Source organism: Prionailurus viverrinus, chromosome B4 (genome assembly GCF_022837055.1).
Source record: "Prionailurus viverrinus isolate Anna chromosome B4, UM_Priviv_1.0, whole genome shotgun sequence".
Lineage (NCBI taxonomy): Eukaryota > Metazoa > Chordata > Mammalia > Carnivora > Felidae > Prionailurus > Prionailurus viverrinus.
In genome coordinates this window covers 4755253-4765242 of record NC_062567.1, presented here as the reverse complement: position 1 = coordinate 4765242, position 9990 = coordinate 4755253, and the positions used below count along the sequence as shown (strand labels likewise).

At 40.7% G+C, this 9990-nt stretch overlaps 1 long non-coding RNA gene across 2 annotated transcripts; it reads left to right on the top strand.

Moving 5' to 3' along the window:
- The first annotated feature begins 253 nt into the window (after positions 1 to 253).
- On the top strand, positions 254 to 6906 carry LOC125170826 (uncharacterized). 2 transcript variants are annotated; one of them, XR_007154105.1, is made up of 3 exons: positions 254 to 504; positions 2205 to 2517; positions 6673 to 6906. It is a non-coding gene; the product is annotated as an uncharacterized LOC125170826 (long non-coding RNA). The 2 variants fall into 2 exon arrangements; XR_007154106.1 differs by having other exon boundaries at positions 2205 to 2789.
- The last annotated feature ends 3084 nt before the right edge of the window (positions 6907 to 9990 follow it).

The following is a 9990-nucleotide window of genomic DNA, read 5'->3' as shown; positions in this document are numbered from 1 at the left end:
AGGAGTGTGCGTTTGTGTGCGTGCAGGCCCATGCACACATGTGTAGAAAGAGAAAAGTGGCTGGGGGGAATGAAGAAGAAACAGTTTCTATTCTGATGGCCGCTGTGCTTTACTTCTTATTTTTCAGCGTTTCCACACCATATCGGAACCAAATCAGCCCCAATTCTAGCAATTCTTCTCCACTAACAATGTCCTTAGGGCACATTAAAGTGCCAAGATTGGTTACATTCCTTTCTGTGCGAGGCCACTCTTGTTCCCTTATTAGAATCTGTTGCTTGTCAGCAGGCATTTAGTAACCTAATTGGAACACCCTCTCCTTCTAAATCAACTAAAAATTCTCAGCTTATATTTCAATTCCATTTCTAGGCAAGCCTCCGCTAGCCCCTGGTTTCCTCCTCTTCTAGGAATACATGATTGTTTTCTTTCCGAAGCATGAGGCCGACATTATAGCTTGCCCCTCGGGGAAGGATAATTTGCTCATTGTGGATTAGTTGCCTTCAGCAGGTAAGTCTCACCTGGGTCACATCCTTTAAGGGTATATCCATGGACAGAGCTGCCTGAAAACTTTCACTGGAATGTACAAAACTCTGCCCTGGCTTGTCTCGCTCTATGATGCATTTTCTTTCCTGGGCTAATTTTCTCTCAAAAAGCTAATGCCATTATAACTGGATCAGTAACTTGTTGCATTTTATTCCATGCTGTTTTGGTTTTCTGTGCTGCCCATCAGACAAGCTGTACCTAGAGGAATGTAGACTGGCATTCTGGAAATTTCTGACTCCACTGTTGCACAAAACCTCTAAAAGAAGTTTCGCTTAACCTGCCCAGCCTCATTTCTACGTTAAACTGGATAATTAGTAAATATATGTGTATGGTGCTGTATGTAAGAGGAGTGCTCTCAATGCCACATGCATAGTGTGCCCCGAAAATAAGAAATTTGGGCTGTCTGGCCAAAAAACATAAAATGTTTCATATCCTACAATCTGCCCAGTTTACTATCCTAGGAGAAGCTTGTAAAGAATCGTGTTATGTCTTAGCACATTTTGGCCCTGAAAAATAATGTCTCCCAACCATACTATCAGCAGGAAACCGGTGTTACCATAAATGAGCCTCTTCGTGCAATTCACGGATTGCACGAATTACGTACGTGTGCATTTTGGCGGGGGGTGGGGAAGCAGTCATAGCTTTTATCATTTTCTCAAATGAGACAGACTCTTCAAAAACACAGTAATAACTGGTGCTCTAGGTTAACTGATATTTTGGAAGCTATTGAAAATACAGACGGTAGTTTAAATAATTAAAGGGGCACCTGAGTGGCTCCGTCGGTTGAGCGTCTGACTTCAGCTCAGGTCATGATCTCACAGTTCGTGAGTTCAAGCCCCACATCAGGCTCACTGTGGTCAGCACAGAGCCCACTTCAGATCCTCTGTCCCCCTCTCTCACTGCCTCTTCCCCATGTGCGCTCTCTCAAAATAAAAATTAAAAATTAAAAAAAAATTATTTAATGGTACCGGTTTTCATTTTCTTTTTCTTTTTTTTAATTATCTCACATGACTATCTTTGGCTTTTCCTTTATATTAATTTCCCATACACATCCATCACTCCATTACTCGTGATTCTATAGCATCCATTATTCAAATGAATCTGATGTGCTGTGCTCTTTAAAGCTCACTAAATGTGATGGTCCCTACCTGCTAGGTAGTGAAAAGGAACATAGAAGTGAAAAATAGTCTACAACTACAGACTCTTTGCTGCTTGAATTAGGAGTAGTTTGTGAATGATAGGGGAATACAAATAGAGTAGTTTCTGGCAGGAAAGTATTTTGCGATAAATTAAAACTAAGTATGTGAAGAAGCAAACCTTGAAAACGCACAGGCCAATAAATTAGAAGTAATTCAGTAGGTTTGCCTAAATTAGTCAGATTAACTAAACTAATTCCTAAATTCGTTAATACTTTTCATAAAAGTTTTATTTCATAATGTGTTTATAACCCCTAACATCACAACATGTCTTTTTTGTGCTTGGATGTATCATCATGTTTATTGGGTAGTTATGAAAATCCCATTATAAATCATGTAACCAAGCTATTTATTTTTCAAACGAGGAAGCAAACTCATTTCAACTGTAATTTTGTGACTGCTGTTTCCTTAGAGGAATATTTACAATTCTTTAAAGGAATAATAACCAGAAAAATATTCTTTTCCAAGAGTTACCATCCAAGATGTCCTCCAACGACCTCCGTCTCCTTGAATACATACAGTTGCAGAAGGAAGTCACAGTGGGAGAAGAGCTTCATGGGTTGTTGCTGACTTTGAAGACAGAAGAAGAGGAACAAGAGGCAAAGAATTTGGGTGGCTGTAGAATCGGGGAGGGGTCACCCGCCAGTGAACAAGAAATAGGGAACGTTAGTCCTGTGAGTGCAAGAAACCGAATTTGCCAACAAATTGCCAACTGTTGTCCCCTCCAGTCTTCAAAAAGGAAGACATGATTCCTGCTGACACCTTGATCTTAGGGACCCAGGTGAGACTTCTGACCTACAGAGCTGTAAAGATAAATTTGTGTTGTCTTCGGCGACTGGATCTGTGGCAATTTATTGTAACAGTAATAAGAAACTGATGCAGGTGTGTTTTGCATGTGGAAGGGATGTGAATTATGGAGTACTAGATGGGAGACTGGTTGGTGACCAGCCTCCAAGATGGTCCCCAGCGATTGCTGCCTCCTGGTATTCATACCCTTGTGTAAGCCCCTTCCCAAGTGGACCAGAGATCGTCTGTGTGGCCAACAAAGTGATGGTACGGTACTGTACTATTGATTTATTGCTTCTCAACTCCAAAGTCACTTTTTTGTTGTTGTTTTTTGTGCCTGTTTGATGAAATGCATACCGCTCTTGAGACATTCTTCCTTTGCCACCTGGCACTACGTTAAGCTTTGTCAATAGAGGGCGCTGTAGAGACTTTTCGGGAGGAAAGATTTTCTCTCCCTGGTTGTGTGGGGCTCACCTGGCAGGTTCCTGAAGCCCCTGGGGTTCTCTAGCTGCCATCTCCTACAGTAAGGCCACCTCCTCTAGCATCAATTTTCTCAAGAGCAGGCGACTTCTCACTGTCTCTAGTGAGACATAGCCCAGTAAGAGCATTACCCAGAAACTTTGGGGGTAGATTTGCACGGCTTTGCAGATCTCTCTGACATTCAGTGAGCCTTGGTCACACCTTCTGCAGCTAGGTGTATATCTCAGCCCTGAGGAAGGGTCTTTTCCTTGAGGGTTTTCTTTGTCCCAGAGGGAATGGTTGTTCCTTATTTCATGTATTCCTATATTCTTTAGAGTTTTTACTTCGTAGCTAATCCCCTTATTATCCTGGTCCGGTATCATGGTTAGTGGATTCTCTACATTAAACTTTCCCTATTCAAGGTCCTGTGTATTTCCTCTTTCCTGGTTGGACCCCGACCCAATCACTTCTGCATTTGGTTGTAAAAGTCACTGTAGCTTCTGTCTTGTCACGCATTCTCTGATCGTATGCTTTGGGGAAAGCCGACTGCCATGATCTGAGCAGCAATTGGAGAGGCCCGTGTAGTGGAGAGCTGAAGCTTCTGGCCAACAGCCATTCTGAGGGGGCTTCAGCCTGGGTGCGCCAGCCCAGTCGAGCCTTCAGATGGGACTGCAGCCCTGGCTGACAGAACTGCAACTACTTGAGAAACCCTGACAGAGAGCCCCCCAGCTAACTGCTTGCAGATTCCTGGCTTCAGATACTAAGAAAGATAATAAAAGTTTGTGGTCTTAAGTCACTAAGTTTGGGGATAATATGTAGCAATAGACACCTAATACACTTGTCTTAAGGCTTATTTTATAGTTTTTAATGCTTATTTATTTATTTTTGAGAGAAAGAGAGAGAGAGTCCCAAGCAGGCTCCACACTGTCAGCACAGAGCCGAGAGTGAGGCTCGAACTTGTGAACTGTGACATCATGACCTGAGCCGAAGTCAAGAGTTGGACACTTAACTGAGCCACCCAGGTGTTCCAAGCTTATTTTAAATATAAAGAAAATTATTTTTCATCAAAATATAATGAAATATCTTTGTAATCAAGAATTTTTTTTTTAATTTTTTTTTTTTGAGAGAGGGAGAAAGAGAGCATGAGCAGGGAAGGGGCAGAGAGAGGGAGACACAGAATCCAAAGCAGTCTCCAGGCTCTGAGCTGTCATCACAGAACCTGATGTGGGGCTCAAGCCAATGAGCCATGAGATCATGACCTGAGCCAAAGTCGGAGGCTTAACCACCTGAGCCACTCAGGCACCCCTGTAATCAAGGATTTTGATCAGTCCATAGACTGATCATTCCACCACATGCTGGAAGTGACTCAGGGAGTATATGTAACATCCGTTCTGTCAGAAAGCTCCCGAAGGGTGACCAGAGGCAGCCATTTCACGCCGCTCAGCTTCAGTCTCTCAAAATATGACCAATACCATCTACTTCAAACTGAATTAAGTGGGTGAATCGATGCAAAGGATTTATAGTAAGTGCTGGGCAAACGGCAGACGCTATTAGAATTAATAAAACTCTAATCCACATAGAGTACTGGAACCATTCACAACGGTTTGTTTAAAACTAATTTAATCTGAAGCATGTATTTTTATGGACTCATCTTCCAAGCATGCTATGTCAGAACCTCTTGGCTATATTGCATTAACTGCTCCTTTATTTCTTTATAATTTTCACCAGACTATAAGCTTCAGGAAGGCAGATATTATGTTCCTCCTACTCATAATTATAGCCTCAACGGCTAGAATAATATCTGAAATATAACAAAGAATAATACCTGCTAAATAAATGATGACTCTAACTCATACAATAATATCCCCGCAGAAATTTTTGTTAAAACCATCTTTGCGAGTGTTGAACTACACTTAAAATATCCTAACTTTTTAAATAGTATCGATATTAAGTATTTGAGATACCATCAGACTATTCAATTAATACCAAACAGGGCTCCAAGTAAACTTTAGAAACTTCATGGAAATAAAATGCAAGAACACTACATCCTTTACCAAAATTTCAGATATCTTCCCTGCTTATATTTTATCATTCTTCACCCCTTAATAACAAGCCTGGGCCTTTTTTTTTTTTTGCCAATAATTTTCATTGCAACAATTACTAGTATTCTAGGACAATACTCCTTTTTTGGTTGACAATCTCTCTCTTCACTGCTGGTTGTACAACGGGTGGCTCATGATGTCACCTCTTTCATCCTATGAAGTGAGTACATTCAGAGTCAAGGACAACGTGTTCCATATTTACAATAAAATTATGTTTTCCTCATTAAAAGGCAAATCCTTCATTTCAAAAACGTGAAGAATTCTTAAAATAGTATGCCAGATGGCTAAATTTACGTGCTGAAGAAAGCCTAATTCAGGAATACTTTCTGGCACCAGTCCCGAAGCATTTTCATTTGATTATGGGTTGAACATATTTTCATTCATCTGAAACTCTTGCCTCTCTGTATGTTGTTCTGAGATAGGCAAACTCATGTTGGTAGACAAGTTGGCCTCAAAAAACAGGGCACTCTGTTTAAATGATCTATTTTTGTTGACCTGTTGGAAAGGTGGCCTCACGCTGGATGACACGTGTCCAGGTAGCAAGGTCACATACGTCCATAGTAAAATGCACAGAGGTAGTGTTCTGCTTCACACTGAATGGTGATCATTGAACTACAACAGGAAGCTATCATCTACAAGGGGCTGTAAAGGTAAGGACCAATCGCGTACAACTCGGCTATGCCTTGATACATTTCACTGCTCTTTGCTTTTCTGTTTTGTTTGGGCCGTGTTTCTTTTTCTTGTTTTCTTTTTTCTAATCTTTCAATGGTGCATTTCCTCCTAGCTTTAGGTTGAAAATAATTGCTAAAGGAAGTTTCTCTTTTCACTAGTCATTACCATAGGTTCGTGAATTATTTCAGATCATGCTTGGGCTTTTTTAAAAAGTCATTTTCCTTCCCCTCCCCCCTGGTCTTCTGTTAAGTTTCTCAGGATCCACATAAGAGTGAAAACATATGGTATCTGTCTTTCTCTGTATGACTTATTTCACTTAGCATAACACTCTCCAGTTCCATCCACGTTGCTACAAAAAGTGAGAGAGGGAGGGAACCAAACCATAAGAGACTCTTAAAAACTGAGAACAAACTGAGGGTGGATGGGGGGGTGGGAGGGAGGGAAGGGTGGGTGATGGGCATCGAGGAGAACACCTGTTGGGATGAGCACTGGGTGTTGTACGGAAACCAAGTGGACCATAAATTTCATATTAATAAAAAAATAATTTAAAAATTTTTAAAAAGCCATTTCCCACGCCCCCCCATTTTTGTGTGTGTGAATTGGGGCTTCTTCAGCTCTTCCACTGGCTGGCGCTCTTCCCATGTAAGCCCCTCCACTCTGGTGTTCCTCACGCGACACCTTCGCTATTGCAGTAAGCCGGAAAGTGTCAAGTGTGTGTGTTTGAGACTCATCTCGAGCTGAACTACAGTTTGCACACCTGTACACCTGTGTAATAGCAAGTATCCCACCTTATTTCACCGGGCTGCACTAAGAATTACATGAGATGCCGCGCGTGACAAGGTTCCATGAGCTGCAATGCGTTCTAAAGCTATGCGGTGTAATTGTGCTCCGCTAACCTACTTTGTTGTCTTTCCTAGAATTGCATCTTTATGCACAAAGATCCTCTACCCAGCCGGTTGCAGTAGATTCCTCTTTAAAGACCCACTCAGACTCGACTTTCTCCCAGAACTCTTCTATGAAGACCGTTTGCTGGGTCTTCGAGCTTGGAACTTCTAACTCCGAACTTCTGTAACTTACCTCTCCCTTGACATCACTGCTGATCATCCTCTCTCCCGCCTTCCCCTCCAAGCCTCTTGTCCTGGGATGCTCCTTTGTGGTACATGAAAATACTGAAAACTGACTTCAGTAACTTAAGTCTTTTACACGTAAAGTTTATATTAAAATATTTACATTAAAACCTTCACTTGGGATTTTTTAAGTTAAAATTTAAGTGTTTGTTTCTCAGACTTTCTCTATTTTGACTCAAAATGAATACCTCCCTCTAGCCTCTGTGACCAGAAAAGAATGAAATTTGTCATACAACTGATTAACTGAATTATCTCTCTAAAAAAATAGTTCTCGGGGCACCTGGGTGGCGCAGTCGGTTAAGCGTCCGACTTCAGCCAGGTCACCATCTCGCGGTCCGTGAGTTCGAGCCCCGCATGGGGCTCTGGGCTGATGGCTCAGAGCCTGGAGCCTGTTTCTGATTCTGTGTCTCCCTCTCTCTCTGCCCCTCCCCCGTTCATGCTCTCTCTCTGTCCCAAAAATAAATAAACGTTGAAAAAAAAATTTTTTTAATAAATAAATAAATAAATAAATAAATAGTTCTCGGCAAAACTCAAGCGACAAACCCCAGGTCAACTTTGGATGCAGATTCTGTTTAAAACAATGCTTGTCGATTAATTTTTTCCCCCGGGTACTTGGGGATATTTTTCAAGCCCAACATTTGGCTTAACAGTAAGAGGGTGTCTGGCTTACTCTGCCCAATTTCAGCATCATCTCATCTAGAGGTCCACTGAGACAAAGTGTAAAGAGAGATGGAGGAAAGCACAGTTTGCTAAAGTGTGATAATATCTTCCCAAGACTCGTGTGTTTATCAGCTTTAAAAATTATGTGAGAATGGATGTAGGTATAACAACATTAAAACATCAAGACATGGCTGCTGAAATATTCACTGTCCTCCAAGAAGCTATTTTGTAGCCAAGGAAAAATACGTTAGAATTTTTTTTTATGTCCTTCATAACCATCTTATGAAAAAATATATTGATTTTGACGTTCCAGAATTGAATGGGCGTGGTGCCTGGGCGGCTCAGTCGGTTAAGCTTTGGACTTTGGCTCAGGTCATGATCTCATGGCTCGTGAGTTCCAGCCCCGCACTGGGCTCTGTGCTGACAGCTCAGAGCTGGGAGCCTGCTTCAGATTCTGTGTGTGTGTTTCTCTCTCTCTCTCTCTCTCTCACTCTCTCTCTCTCTCTCTCTCTCAAAAATAAATAAACATTAAAAAAAAAAAGAATTGAATAGGCAACCTGTATCTCACATTCTTGGAATACAGCTTTTGCTAAGCAAAATATTATGCAAGGAAATTTTTTCATGGTAATTTACCTATCTGCTTCCCAAGTTGTATGTCCTCAAAATACTTCATTAAACATAAGTTTTAATAAAGTACCTTGTCTAAGTTTGCACAATCCAAGCAAACTTCATAAAACACTTTGCAAAACTTTGTTTAATTAAACACAGTACCACACCTTCGCTTTAAACGTAATGATCATAATTTCTTACAGACAGTTTTTAATGAGTTTGCACTTCGCTATACCCCTCATATATTTTCCTCTCCTTCCAGGCACAGGTGATGAAATTGTGATCAACATTATGAAACTGGATCACAATTATTTCTTTAATCAAAACAAACCAAGCCTTATGCCATAGGTGTGGAAATCCATATTGCCGTGCTTTCCAATTGCAGTCATATTTTGCAATCGGCACTTTCGGCCAAACACAAGGTGTAAATAATATGGAAAAAGGAGAAGGCATGTTCTGTCTCATGCCGTTGCCAGGTATGTTTCATATTTAGATACAAACAATGAGAGAAATTCAAATTTCACAACAGTTGAGTCATTTCTGCCGCTGTCAATGCTTGTAGTTTATTTGTAGTTTCTCATGATTTTATGAACCGTAAAGCCGTTCTCTTGTTTGCGATTCTTTCTCCCCGTAAGTGATTACCCTTCTGCCGTGTTACCCATGCTCATTTCATTTGATACTAAGCAGTAATTCAATAGAAGTCTCTCGCAGAGAAAAACTCAAACCTCATGTACTTATCAAATGCCGTCAATGCCCAAAGCAGGGAGTCACTGGGGAAAAATACAACAGAAGACATGATGGCAAAGTTGCTAATATCTCATGCACTTTGCATCTAAAATCTGGGACTCCTGAGCCTGAATGCCCATAAAGCATCAGAGTCCGAGATCCTAAGTGGCCCCAGCAGAAACATCATTCTAACAGCCTTGTTTCAGAGGTGACTATGAACAAATTACAAGTAAGCCAAATTGGTTCTCTTTGCTGTACCATCACATTAAGGGCTTGAGGTCCTTACGATGACATCTGGCTGAGTGGAAGAATTGCCCAACAGCCCCGTGGGATTTTCAAACTCCTGTATTAAATACTAGAACATGCTCGAGAGAAATCTCCACTTCTGTATGAGGAAGACAATATGGAGGGAATGTGTTAAGAATATGTTCACCTTGGCCATTCCCATTTCTGAAGCCTTTGTTTCCCACGCCGATTTATTGCTCTCTAAGTACTTGAGGAAGAGGTAGGAGGTGCTGTGAAAAGATTAAATAGCCATAAAGTCATTATCAATATTTGTATTCATTTCCAACTGAAGTTCTTCTGTGAATAAATATTCTAAACAGCAGGATGGCCATTCCATGGTGCTGATATAAAAGATTGACATTTTTATATGGATTTTCCTCTTGCCTTATTCTCCAGCTCTTTTCTAGTCTGGAAAATATATCTATTAATGTGCAATCTTTCAAATTCCATTCTTATTTTAATAATAATCACAAATTAATGATGTGTAGTCACATGTCCATTTTCTTGGAGGAAAATAACCATATGCTTCAATAACTAAAACTTCTATTTCCACAAACTAATTAAAAGGCCTTGTGGTACAGTAATCAGAAAAACAGGTGTTTCATTTAGTTTCTCTCCCTTCAAGGTTGAAGAGTTGCAATTCAAACTTCCCCGTGATTCCTTTAAAGTCAAGGAAAGTCACATCGCTCTACGCTGCCTATCACACGACAATGCCCTTCTGTACCACCCCAGGATTATGACAGAATATAAATTAAGAAAAGGAAGTACACTCTTTTTATAGTGCAATATGCTAAATTGCGACTGGGATTTTTCACAATAGATTTGGGA